At 35.5% G+C, this 14,587-nt stretch overlaps 1 protein-coding gene across 2 annotated transcripts in view; it reads left to right on the top strand.

The window, feature by feature from the left end:
* Positions 1-8,696: 8,696 nt before the first annotated feature.
* The window catches only part of LOC131436534 (venom acid phosphatase Acph-1), a 29,971-nt gene continuing 24,080 nt past the window's right edge, over positions 8,697-14,587 (top strand). Inside the window, exon 1 of one of the 2 annotated variants that reach the window (XM_058605287.1) lies at positions 8,697-8,889. The gene's annotated coding sequence lies outside the window, so the exon portion shown is untranslated. The remainder of the gene's footprint in view (positions 8,890-14,587) is intronic. The other variant, XM_058605289.1, reaches the window with a different exon arrangement.

The following is a 14,587-nucleotide window of genomic DNA, read 5'->3' on the forward strand; positions in this document are numbered from 1 at the left end:
CGATCATGCAGGAATGTTTAACTGCGCGTGACTCTTTAATCGCTTAACGTTAATGTGATGTTCAGCAGAAAAATCGAAGCCGTATCCATTCGTAGATGTCATACAACACACACACACACACACACACACACACACACACACACACACACACACACACACACACACACACACACACACACACACACACACACACACACACACACACACACACACACACACACACACACACACACACACACACACACACACACACACACACACACACACACACACACACACACACACACACACACACACACACACACACACACACAAACTACTCACAAATATTCTCAACTAACTAATTTACTTTTCTTATTTTACCTACCGTACTTACTCAGTTCTTTATTTATTTACTTAATTTCTAATAACTAATTACTTTTTTGCTTATTCACTATTTTACTTAAATTATTTAGCTTTTTCTACCTCATTAAAATTATTGCTCCACTTGTCTTACTTCCTTACCATACTCTCTAATTTACGAATCTCTGTTATTTATTTTACTTACTTCTCTGGCCTGACTTTTCTCACTTATTTTGCCCAATTACATCATACTTGTTTATCTACTTTACTTCACACTTTTTCTTCTGTAATTTTTCTACAAATCTGTAAAAAATCATGTAAATTTGAGCATCGAAAATGATTACAGTTGATCTAAAATATCATGTTCAACGCATTCTGAAATACTTTTAAGTGCTGAAACATTTAAGTTTACACCCTTGATTGAAAGGTGGGAGCATAAGAATTTGACCATGATCACTTTCACGGAATGTCTACGGCTGTGACCCATTTCATTCCGTTTGTTCATGGATTTGCAAATGGGAATGTCGTAGTGTCGATCGAATAATCGAATAATCGATTAATAACCCAGATAATCAAGTAATATTTAATCGATTAGTTTGAATTTAATATTCGATTATTAAATTAATCGAATAATTTGTAAAATTCACTAACAATAATCGAATAATTAATCGAGTAATCGATTAATAACCCACATAACAGATAAAAATTGAATCAAAGTTTGAAAATTATACTCGATTGTTTAATAATCGAGTAATTCGAATAATGCGACATTCCTACTCGCAAATGGAATTTTGATCGTTATGGGATACCGGGGCCAAACCGGACACGGGACTAAATCGGACAGTTTAAATATTTTATAAACCTTATTATTATCTTATATTATTTTGAACCATGGATTGACTTTGTAAACGCGCATTACAATTATTATTTCGAACCATGGATTGACTTTGTAAACATGTTACAGACACACATCAGACGACAGCATCATGTTCATGTCAAAAGGATTTTCACTGCAATATTTTTTAAAATTTACTAGTGCTTTCAATAGTTCATATCGTTTAGTATTCAGTATTTATTGAGTGTTTTCGAATACGGCCAGCAGGATTATGTCTCACGAAAGGTTGAAACCAACAGACGTTCTTCGTTCTACATTTTTATTTGAAACTTTATATTCTGGTCTTGCCGCATTGGCAATCCGGTTTAGCCCCACGGTTTCTTAAATGTTGGATTTTGGGTTGGTTACTGCATCGTGACTTGGTACAAAAACTAACGCATATTTTTCCAAATCACAAATTTGGAATTGTAGCTAAAGGTTGAAGCTACATAAAGGTATAGATAAATTGAGTAAAAACCTAGGTCTCAGAAAACAGATATACAGCCTCACATATGAACTGTGTATAAAATTTGTTCAATCTACATGGCGAATATTCGCAGATGTCACCACGATCGTCACGAGGCGCCACCACGATTTGAGTGCTGCTTTCACATGAGATACAATTTTGGGTGCAACATTTACTTAATGGAAGTTTTTGGTTTGGTTGTGGGTAAAATGACAAGTTTGTTTTTGTTTTATTCCGATCGAATTCTCGTGTGATTTATGCGACATGTAAAAAAGTTGCCTTTAATACATAGGGTAGGTAGTGGAATGTTTTGAAAGATGCGGCTAATAGTCGAGTAGGTGCCAGTAGTGTTTCCAATGTATAGCAAATTTGAAATTTACACAGGCTTTTGAAAAATTATTCAAACTTACTCGTTTTCATTTATCAGCTTAATCATTATTATCAGCTTTTGAAATAGGCATTATAACACGACTAGGTGGATTGCAGCACGTGCAGAAAGTGTTTTACACCTTTATTTGGTAATAAATAATCATGATAGATACTTCTGATACATCCAACAGTATCAGAACATAAGCAACGGCCTTTACAATCATCTTTCGCTTCTATTGTACCCAAAAATTTGAAAGATAACACAATACGACTCCAATAAAGTACATTACGCCCCGCACACAGGATTATATGGTTTCGCATTATGACCACAATATCATCCTGAAAGTTTTGAAATGTTAAAAATTTGTTCTTTCGAACCAGTTATTTCATGGTGTCAGCCTAATTTCAATTAAAAATAACAATGGATTTTATTTTATAATACATTTTAATGAGTGAGCTGTAAAAATTATTATCTCAACAGTTCGAGTAGTTTGCCGTTTCATGACGCTAGTTTTTTGTTTCAAGTGAAATTTTTTTTATAGAAGTCGAAATGAACGGAAAACTTCATGAACCAAACGAAAACAAAGTTTGTTTTTAAGTTAGGTAACGGTTCCAGTAGTCATCTCATATAGAAAGACCATTAGTTGGAGATAGATTAACCTTAAAGGTAAGATGAAAATATGTACATTCGTTTCGAGTTTTCGCGTTGATTTACCAGCAGTATTGAACAATTTTCGAAATATTTTTTTCAGCGGTATTGTTTCTGAGGGCCGAAGCATAGATATTGTGTCTGATTTTATCACAATTCGTTGATTGGAAGTCGATCTGCAAAATGATTTGGCGATTCTACTAATGTCATGACTATTAGTACAATAGCCCTAGGCCGGATTTTCAACGTGTTACTATCGAAATGCGCATTGAGAATGATTATCAAATCAAAGGAACATATTTTCAGTCACAAGCCTTCTAAACTTTTTTGAATATTTATAAGTAGAATACTTATCAAAAATATTAACTCTAAGGTCCTCTACTCAAATAATTTTATTAGTTTTTATTACCACTACCACTACTTGTTTCTGTGCGTTGTATTGAAATGTCTCTGTCAGGCATGACTGCCAATGATATATACCTACGATATATTTTGTACGGATGTATGAAGACGGCTGTTAAAATTTATCTTGATTCACCTAGTGGAGTCAATGTATGTACTAAGTCTTTTTGTTCCAGAGCTTAATTCGAATTATATCTGGAAAATATTTTGCTATCATGCTGGGTTAAAGAAAAAACGATATATTTTTGTGATTGATTTAGTTTAACAATATGCTAGCATTTAAATTATAATTGCTGAGCTTCAGCGAAATTTTGCATCCCTCGTCTAGTAACAATTTTATTTGGGGAATAAGATCCTTCATTTGGCCCTCCGGTATTTTAAATCATACATCTGTTGTGCTGTAGTACCTGGTGCTAGAGACGTATCTGAGTACTAGTTTAACATAATTTTTCACCATTGTTTGGAGTGTATATCTAACTATGAATCTAATTACCGTAAACTCAAAGATGCGTGTGATATGCGCCTTGTTTTGTCTAAGTGTTCTGGTTATCTGATTAACAACAATGTCTCAGTCAATGATTGTTTATCATTATAGTTTTCGAATGGTGGAGCTTAATTTTCCAATAGAACGTATGCAGATCAAAATCGATTTCTTTAAACCTTCTTACTTTCAAGTGTTTGAACATGAATCGAAATTAAATCTTAAAAAGTATCTTCCAAATATCGCTTCCTTTTTAATAAGATGTAACAAAATCGGTAATTTATATATGATTAGGCTACTCTCAACGTTTATTCGTAATTTTATCATATTTACTTGCACTATCTTATTACATTATTGGTTCTTGTTGTGGTTGTTATATTTCAAAACTTTTTGGAATTTATTCGAAACAGCCAAAAAAATGCAGTTGATCTCATGCCACTCGATAGAATTTTTATCTTAAGGCCTTTCATTTTTAAGCTTGGCGGAAATGTGGAAGCTCATGATTTATGTCCTAAAAATTCATCAGGCAATATAGAATCCATTTTCAAGATCGTGGGCATGATTTATTATATTCATTGTGAAAAGAGCTCCAGGGCAACAACACACAATATTGACATGACATAGAACCACGATGTATTCACAGTGGTTTTACAGGTAGAAAAGTAGACGAAAAAAAAACACATGCAAGTAAACTACAATGACTATGCAAAGTGTAAATGTATATGGCTTTGTTCAATCAGGTGCCTCTTGAGATATATTTGATCGCATCCCAGGATAGTAAAATTGGAAAAAACAGTTCCGGGGATTGAAGAAAATGAACAAGTTCGAATCCTTTCTTAAACAATTTTTTTTTCTTTTTCGCAACGCCAACTCATAATCTATCTTCTTACAATTTTTCTCTAGTTTGACATTGATTGATAGTTCAGCTCAGCTGATGATAACTTTATGCCATGACGAAAAATCGTTAAGAATTTGAAAAAGTCATCGGAACTGCGGTCCGGCAGATTTTTGGTAAGTCCGGCAGCTACTTCTAGGAACGACACTGTCGGGCGAGGACCGTGCAGGTGGTAACCCTACTCAAAACTGTCAAAATTTCTCTGGAAAATCAGTAAGTAATTAAAACATTTGGAGGTTCTTGGTTTGTACAAAAAGTACATGTTTAGTTTTGATTTCTTTGCGTTTCACCTTCAACTCATCAGGCCGACTTAACAAGCGAGTCATATACCACTCGACTCAGTTCGTCGAGATCACAAAATGTCTGTGTGTATGTATGTTTGTATGTATTTGTAATGTCACTCAATTTTTTCAGAGATTACTGAACCGACTTTTACAAACTTCTATTCAAATATCTTATGGTTATTCAAATATCTTATTAAATTTATCCCGATCCGACTCCTGGTTCCGGAATTACAGGGTGATATCCTTAAAAAAATAGTCGCACACGTTTCTCAGAGATTGCTGAACCGATTTTCACAAACTTAGATTCAAATGAAAGGTCTTATGACCTCATATAATTTTTTTGAATTTCATTTGGATCTGAAATAAAGACCAGAAAGTATGGACGCAACCAAAAACCGCTGTCATTTCGCAATGGTTCAGAATCTGTCAATTTTTATGGCTGCGTCCTGTTGTTTACACTCTTCTCTAACCAGTTGTGCAGTTGTTTATTCGTTTTCATTAGTTTGTTTCGAAATGCGAAATACTTGCTGGAAATTTGAACTGCATAATCATGGACGACGAAACCTACGTGAAACTCGATTACAAATCCTTGCCGGGACTACAATATTATACGGTGCGAGAAGGGCAAGTTTTAAACCAGTCCGAGACATCGATTGAAGTCGAAAAATTTGGCAAGAAAGCTATGGTCTGGCAAGCAATTTGTAGCTGCGGTAAGATTTCAAAACCCTTCATCACCACTGTTTCAATGAACAGCGAAATATACATCAAGGAATGTTTACAAAAACGACTTCTACCCATGATTCGAAGCCACAAGGATCCTGTTGTCTTCTGGTCAGATCTTGCTTCTTGCCACTACTCGAAATCAAAGGTAGAATGGTTTACTACCAAAAATGTCACTTTCGTCCCAAAAGACATGAATCCACCAAATTTCCCACAACTTCGACAAATTGAGGAATTTTGTGCATTAACGAAGGCACATCTTAGGAAACATGTCTCGGCAGCCGAAACCATTCAACAGTTCGAAAAAGATTGGAAAAAAGTGTCAAAACTTGTCGCCAAGAAGTGTGTACGGAATTTAATGAGGACGTTCGCAAGAAGGTGCGCCAGCTAGTCGACAATGGCTAAGTAGCAAAAGTTGAGAATAATATTTTGTTGTTGTAGTCTAATATTATCAGTATATCGAATAAAATTTGAATATCTAACACTTGTGAACTATTTACAGCGAAATCAAAGTGCGTTCATACTGTATGGGACAGTCTTTATGTGCAAATTTATGGAAAAATGCGAATTCAATTTTCTCGGAAATTTCTTAACCGATTTCCACAAACTAAAAAGCAAATAAAAGGACTTGAAATTCTTTAGAAAGTCCCCGAAAAGTTGATACTGATCCGACTTTCGGTTCCAATATTACAGTGCGACTAATGGAAATGTTCAATTTCGTGAGTATTTTTTCACAAGCGATGGCGAAACGGGGTACACATTTTTTATAAAGCTTATCTAGTTGATTCATCTAGTTGACAGATCTTGTTAGTGAATATATGAAACTAATTTGAGACTACTAGCTCCGATTAAAAAGAATTTCACGAATCATGACTCAAATTAAAGCTCTCATTGACCCGGGTTGGCGGTTCAAATCATACGGCGCTGATTTTACAAGCTAGTTGTCATAAGATCGAACCCCGACTTGAAAAGATTCATAGTGTCAGTAGGATCGTAGTACTATGCAGTGGTTCTGTACGCTAAGAATCGGCTGCGAAGTCTGTTAAAAAAGAACGGCCAAATTCCACTAAAGGAATGTAATGCCAAGACTTTGCTTTGCTCTCGTTGTCGTAAAATATACTGTGCAATTTCATCCAGATCCGAAATTATGGGGCTATGAGTTTCAAAACATTCAAATCGTCATTCAAAATGTACGTGCGGTTTTGCTTCGTTTGCAGCGTGCTTTGTTCAATTTTGTATAGCGTGCAGGGTTGCCACATTTAAATCTATATTTTTCAGGTGACAATTATGTAAATTTGTTAATCTTTTATTCAACTTGTTAGTGTTATTATAAAATCACGACGCTTTTCTATAAAAGTACACTTATTGCTTTTCTTATATAGAAAGCTTACGCAATCATCTAAAAAAGTGGCTAGTGAAAATTGGCCCTGAGGCGTCTATATCATTCAACAGTTCATCGAGTTGAGCAATGTATGTGAGTATGTGTCAAATAATGTCCCTCATAAACTAAAAAAAATCTCACAGTCCCATAGGTTGCTATTGAATTTCATCATGTCTTCATAGGGTAAAGTGTGTTTAAAATTGCACACCATCATCATTTAGAGCGACGACGCAAAGAAGAGTAAAGTTCTTCTAGATATGGCTCAATACTGATTTAATTTATAGGCTATATTAGTTACTTACTAAATGAACCGACTTCGGCTATACTGATTCCAAGTTCCCGGTTCCAGAAGTACCGGAAATAGTGGTCAAAAATGAGACTCACTCAATTCTCTCAGAGATGATTTGATCGATTTCCACACACTGGCTCAAATGAAGGTTCCTATAGTCTCATAGGTTGCTGTTTAATTTCATCCGAACTATAGGGTAAAGTGTGTTTAATCATTTAACGCGATGATGCAAAATATAGAAAAATTCTTATTAACTTGACATAACTGTTTACAAACTGAAAGGTTATGTTAGTTCATACCCAAAGAAAGTTTCTAACTTTATTCAAGATTGAAAAAAAAAATCTTGACAGAATCTTCTAGTGATATTTTTGTAAATATAAGTAATATGAAAAAGGCATCATTACGCCACTATGTGGAGTAAAATGGTTTTTTTCTTATCATTTATTATATTTCTTCAACAAAATCTGTAGTTTTAAGATGAAATGATATTTTTCATGTATGAAATAGTTGTAAGATATCAATGAGACCAAAAAAATTCATTTACACACAATATTTGGTTATGTCTGATCGTTTCCTGCGTCGAAATTTGATTGCGCATTTTCGCTGAACCCATTTTGAGATTTTCGATATCAAGATTGGTGTACGTTGCAGAGCCAGATAGCGCCCGTAAAAGTGGGGATATGTACTTAAAAAATGCGCTTTGTAACATTCCGAGTGAAAGTATTTGAGTATTTGAGAACATACTTTCATTTTTAAATGGAGTTCGCTGCTAATCTTTGCTAATCCAACTTTCACTAGGAATCAATACCGGTCGGCGTTCGAATATATATATTCGAATGAAATTTATTTGTCGTTTAAAGGTAAAAGTGAAGTTGTTTACAAAAATTACATATCAACAACGATAAAAAACGACACTTACGATCGAGGGTATAAATAACCTGGTGCGTAGAAAAATAACGGATGATCGTTTATTCAACCTACTACATTTAGATTAACACAACTGTAAAATCCATCAAACGCGAGACGACATCACGTGACATGGTCATCATGAAACTTTTGTTAGGCTAGATGCATATCATATGTTAATACTTAGCTGAGCTACTTCAATATACGTAGACGTCGGTAGAGGCAATTGAAAAGGCCAAATTTTGAAATGATAGTATGAGCTTTCCCGCATACAATATATCACAAAAGTTACAAGAATTAGCTCTACTAGATAGGGTATGAGTGCACGTTACCGTTCTATTTAGTCTTGCAAGTGATGACATAGTAGAAATCAATCTACGAATATCCGAATACTCTTAGTAATTTTTTTGATTTACCGTTTCAGTTCCAACACTGTGAAGCTCATATATTAAAATCAGACAAGCAACAAAATTTACCGCTGCATAAAATGAATTGTGATGTTTCAATTATCGAGAAGCGTTAGACTTGCACGGGGCCACTCACCCTCTCTAAATTGTTATGAGTGAGTGCATACCCACGAGGTCTTACAATAGCGTTTTGAAGCCCAAAAGCTTTTTGTAGTTGAGTTAGTCATTTGGTTGCTCTCGGTTCGACCAGTGTTGGCCAATTGAATGCTTTGTACGGGCGAGAATTATTCATTACTGTTTGGCAAAATATACATCACAAAAGCTTCCATGCGGGCATGGACGATTCTCAGCTACGAATTTGATAGGTGGAGATCGTGATAAACGTGGTTATCAGTAAAATGTGAGTGCAGTATTCAGAGCTCAGGTATGTGATAAGCTGGAGAAACGGCACAAAATGAATGACTGGTTCGTACTTATAAAAAGCCCTACTTTCTCTTTCGTTTGCCGAAACAGAGTGGGATTTTTTTTTCAATGTTGATTGTGTATAGACAGATGGAGGAAATAAACTACGATGGAAGTCACCTTATGAAATCAATGCAAAAAGCGTAGTGTTTAACATCAATGTGTTTCGCAATATAGATAAAAATTTATCAAAAATTAGACCTGCTATAACGGGTTGCAGAAAAATATGGTTCTGCTCAATGGCGTTTCGATTTGCGGAATGATCCAAACGGTATTATTTGTTGAACGTTCATAAATTGACAGAATAAAAGGTTTTTGTGCGGTTGTAGCGCCAACTCATACACCTTTAAAAAATCGTGTAAATTTACGTTTTTTGAGACCGACGTATTCGAGAGTCAAACACGTCGTCATTTTTACAGTTGTTTAATGTTTTCTGTCATAATTTCAAGTGCTGAAACATGTAAGCTTACGCGAATGCTAAAAAGGCAGGGCACGTTTGACATTAAAACATTCTTGTAAAATTCAGTCATTTTACGAGATTCACATAAGTCATATGAACGGCTGAATGCAGAAATCGGATAAGTGGAAAACCCGTTTAAGTATTTTTGAATGCAAAAATTGGATAAAAACATTAAGTGCAAACGATTTTGCAATGGAAAAACCGTTCAAAAACATCTTTTTTCAAGAACACCTGTAGAATGCAGCATGGATCTGGCCGCCCGTAACAAACAAGCAAACCATACTTCGTTTGCAGCGGCGGTCGGCAAAAAATCTGAATCGAAGAACCGGATGAAAACGTTTGTTTTGGGAAGAACCGGCTAAGAGTTTATCCGGTTTTGGCATGTATAGTTGTTTTGTCCGGTTCTTGCAGAAAAGATGTTTTTTATTCGATTTTTGCATTGCGAAATCTGTGTCCGGTTTTTGCATTCAAAAATACTTAAGTTGCTCTCACACGATTAGATGGATTTGTGTCACCAGAAAATTTCTTAATATTTTATAATTTAGCTTAGTTTTTGTAATGCGTATACAATTGTTACACTTTAATGGTCTATCACACCATTCTGGTCCTGTTCATTACTGGCACAATTCCGTGCACAGACGGTAATATTCTTTCACACATTTCAATTCGTGTATTCAAACTAGTCCGACACATTTTCGTGTCATTTGCATTGAAACGTGGGAGAGAATATTACCGTCCGGAGACGAAACTGTGCCGGCACTGAACCGGACTGGAAAGGTTTCAATACACCATAATTTAGGCTTCCATTCCAGAGGTAAGATACTCATAGGTCAGATGTCGCATGTTCAAGCCTGAACCTGGAAGGATTCTTAGAGTCAGCCCAACTAACCAAAAGTTCAGATAAAAGGGACTGATTTGGCTTAAGCAGCCCATTTTTTAGGTAATTATCGACACTTGAAAGTTCGCGCGAGGCAACCGAACGAACTTCTAAGCTGCTTCTAGAATACATTGTTCAGCTTCTATGCAGCGAGAAAGTTCACGCGGAACTTGATCTGTACTTTCAAGTTCTCAAAAGTTCCGCGTGTACTTTTAAGCAGTAAGCAAGTGGATTTTTTAAGTAATTGTGGAACTTACTACTTTACACTGTTATCATCTGCGTAGTACCGGAGTTTGGCTTCACTTTTGTTGTGAATACGACTTACTTTACTTTGGGGCGCCTTTTTAAAATTTACCCTCTGTGAGAGTGATAAGTTTTTGATCGTGAATATCTCTTGCTGTATCTAATGTATCAACATAATTTTTGCTAAATGCCGTCGAAAAAATGATCATAATTTTGATGTGGAACACATCTTTATTTTCTATATAGTGGTGCAAATCAGAAACTCAAGGAAAAATACACATAGAATTGTGGTCAGGTTTTAAACACTTATAGCTCAGTATATTTTGTATCAATTATCATTCACAGAAAGAAATAATGAAATTTACACGAGATGTAAATCTAAGTAACATGGAATAGACATGGGTTGAATCGAAATTTTGATTGAAAACCTTCATCGATGCAAAACTAAATTGAATTGCATAGAATTTTCAATGAATATAACTGTATCTTTCAATTAACGCTTGTTTTGCGATTAAATTGTATTGAAACGTACAGAATTGTAAAGTAATTTTATGTTTAATTACCTGCTCCAAATATGTGCATGAAAATAGATGTAAATTCACAAAATATTTTTTTCTGTGTTATTTGATTGGAAATATTTCTAAAATTCGATTTGAATGTATCAAGCCACGTATTTTACATTATAAATGATTGAAATTTAGATTAGTAGCGAGCAGTGTCCTATTTTGTCTGCTAAATATCTACGGCATATCGGATTTCCCTGCCATAGGCGACGGGGAAAGCATCACTCTGATTGGTCAATCGACGCAAAAGCGAAGCTGTTGGAAGCACGCGAATCTATAAAAAGAAGTCAAATCATATGGCGTTTTCGTTTTTAATTTGCACTACACCGGTGCAGTGCTACACTGAGGCATGAATAAACGAACAAAAATGACGAAAACATAAACAGTAACCATTGACTACAATACACGATTCCATTGCACAGAGCTACACCAAACTTTTGATGAGTGCTACACCAGTGGTATCGGTGCAGAAAAAGTGTAGCACTGGTGTAGTGCAATTGGTAAAAACGAACGGTTTCAGTGCAGCTTTCGCTACACCAGTGTAGTGCAATTTAAAAACGAAAACGACAATAGCTAACGTTTCAGTCCTACGCGTAGCATGCTAGACGGAGGTTGTTGCTAGACAGCAAAACAAAAAGTGCCATAAATCGATTTGAAACTTTAATTGGTATGCTCTGATCTTGTGTCATGCTTAAGACTACCCAGGGATAAATTTTGAGTGCTTAAGATTGATTTCTAATTTATATAAGATGGACTCGATTGATAATGAGAAATAGTGTATTGCTTCAACCGAAAACGCAGAATGGTAGAGAAACTTAACGCTATAAAAATAACTGCTTGCATACACAACTTGAGCACAAGCTTGGCGAAGAGAAGCTTAAATACTGAAATCCGTATCGCAAGTATGGTCAAAGATATAATTGCATACATTCGTGATATTGGTGTAATTTCGTCGGCTATAAAACAAACAATGTTCGGTTTTGGTTCCTATTTAAGATCAATCTAAGCAGACTCTCGTGCAATTGCGGATTCAAAAGTGAGACGATTGATTGAACTGTTTGATTATAGATCATTAGAAATTTTGGTTGCCTTGTTCCACATCAATGGCTCGAACAACCCCATGGGGCTGATCCTTGTAGTTTTATGATAAAATTTTTAGTTGTATGACATAATCTCAAATAATTCAAAATTAAACTTTTCTTAAATGTATGGTATCAACGAGTATCAAAGAGGAAACCTTATACCTCGGTGATCTGTAGAAGGATTTATATAATCTAACTACCAATAGATTTGAAATTTTTCAGCTTGAACGTGTATTGCAACAACATTGAAGTGTTCCAATAGTACAGTATTGGAAAACTTGTCTGATTTGTCCCATGTCAGCACCAGCCGCGTTCTGAGGAAAAGAATAAAACATTTGCTGCTGTACAACTGCATCGGAATTAGGTTTTACACGAACATGACATAATCTCGCAAAATGAACTTTATTTGACAGCCGCCGGTGGATTTTTCACAATTTAAAAGTTTATCAGAGGTTCATCGTTTGAATTTAAAAATTGCAAATCGCGTCTCACTAATCAGATTTATACAAATATCGCTCCTTGATGCTGGAAACGCATACAGGGCAATCTTTTTACTTCTTTTCACTATGGAACACGTTTTTAACCGGCACTTTTTCGTTATTTTTCAATTTTTAATTTGAAGTCGCAAAACAAAACAAACCACCGGCAGCTTTAAAAAATGAACATGATTCATCGACAGTTCATTTATGTCGTTGTCGTGTAAAACCTAATAAAAGATGAATATTAGGTTTTTTATCGTGACGACACAAATGAACAAGTATTCATCCTTGACAGTTCAGCGGTACTGTTTACAAACAAGCTTAAACAAAAATCGAAGAGCACATCTAAAACAATCATCTCTACACTTTGCAACTAGTCACTTTTATTTAATAAATATCAAAAACGAACCGTATTCAATCGTGAACAAATGTTTTAAAACTTTATTTAGGCGATACGGACCGTAAATGGTCTGATCCAATTTGTCAATAAACAAACAAAAGAAAATTCTGTTTACAAACAGTACTGCTGGACTGTCAAAAAGTGTTCATCCGATTGAGGTTAGCAGTGACGGTAAAAAACCTAATTAGGTTTTTTATCGTGACGACACAAATGAACAAGTATTCATCCTTGACAGTTCAGCGGTACTGTTTACAAACAAGCTTAAACAAAAATCGAAGAGCACATCTAAAACAATCATCTTTACACTTTGCAACTAGTCACTTTTATTTAATAAATATCAAAAACGAACCGCATTCAATCGTGAACAAATGTTTTAAAACTTTATTTAGGCGATACGGACCGTAAATAGTCTGATCCAATTTGTCAATAAACAAACAAAAGAAATTTGTTTACAAACAGTACTGCTGGACTGTCAAAAAGTGTTCATCCGATTGAGGTTAGCAGTGACGGTAAAAAACCTAATTCCACCTTTCCCCACCATTTTCTGAGCAACGCACAATGGTTCAAAAGCCCAATTTAACGGTCTTAATTGATAACTCATTAAAAGCGTGATTTTCGAGGTTCAGTATGTTGAGCAAAGTTGCACAGAATTATAAGGGCAGGCCCGTACGCAGGGGGGGGGGGGTTGGTTGTTTTAACCCCCCCCCCCCCCCCCATGAAGAATTTTTTTTAAATTAAGTTTCATGAACAATGGAGTACTTATTGTTTGTACTTGATATTTGTAATGAAGACGCGTTTCTAAATGTCCACCAATTGCTTCGCGTTCTGGCAGTTTTGCCGGTAACAACGGCGACGAATGAACGGTCTTTTTCAACATTGCGTCGTCTATAAAACTTACCTCAGGTCGACAATTAGGTTTTGCACGATGACGACACAAATGAACTGCCGATGAATCAAGTTCATCTTTGACAGTTGCCGTGTACTTGTTTTGTTTTGCGACTGCAAGTTAAAAATTGAAAAATTGACGAAAAAGTGCTGTTAAAAACGTATTCCACAGTGAAAATAACTAAAAAGATTGCCCTGTATGTGTTTCCAGCATCAAGGAGCGATATATGTATGAATCTGTTGAGGCGCCTTGCAATTTTTACATTCGAAATATGAACTTCTGATGAACTTTTAAACTGTAAACAAGTACACGTCGACTGTCAAAAAAAGTTCATTCTGTTCATTTTTGTGAGGTTATGTCATGTTCGTGCAAAACCTAATAGCTGAAGAGCAGCTAAATGGTTTAGCCTCACTCAATATTCATCGCGATGTCGCGGTGGATACCACGGTACCACGCAGAATTAATCTATTGACGAATTGTAACTGAACACTTTAATACAATAGAATGCCTTCATTTGAACAAAACAGTTCAATTTTTTATCAATTCATAAACTGACATAATTTGAACCAAACCCTCCCCCCCCCTTTAATGATTTCTGCGCACGAGCCTGTCAGAATTCGTTTTACATTGTCAATATAGTGGATGAGGCGCCTTTTCGCCTTTTGGACAC

Source organism: Malaya genurostris, chromosome 3, assembly GCF_030247185.1.
Source record: "Malaya genurostris strain Urasoe2022 chromosome 3, Malgen_1.1, whole genome shotgun sequence".
NCBI lineage: Eukaryota > Metazoa > Arthropoda > Insecta > Diptera > Culicidae > Malaya > Malaya genurostris.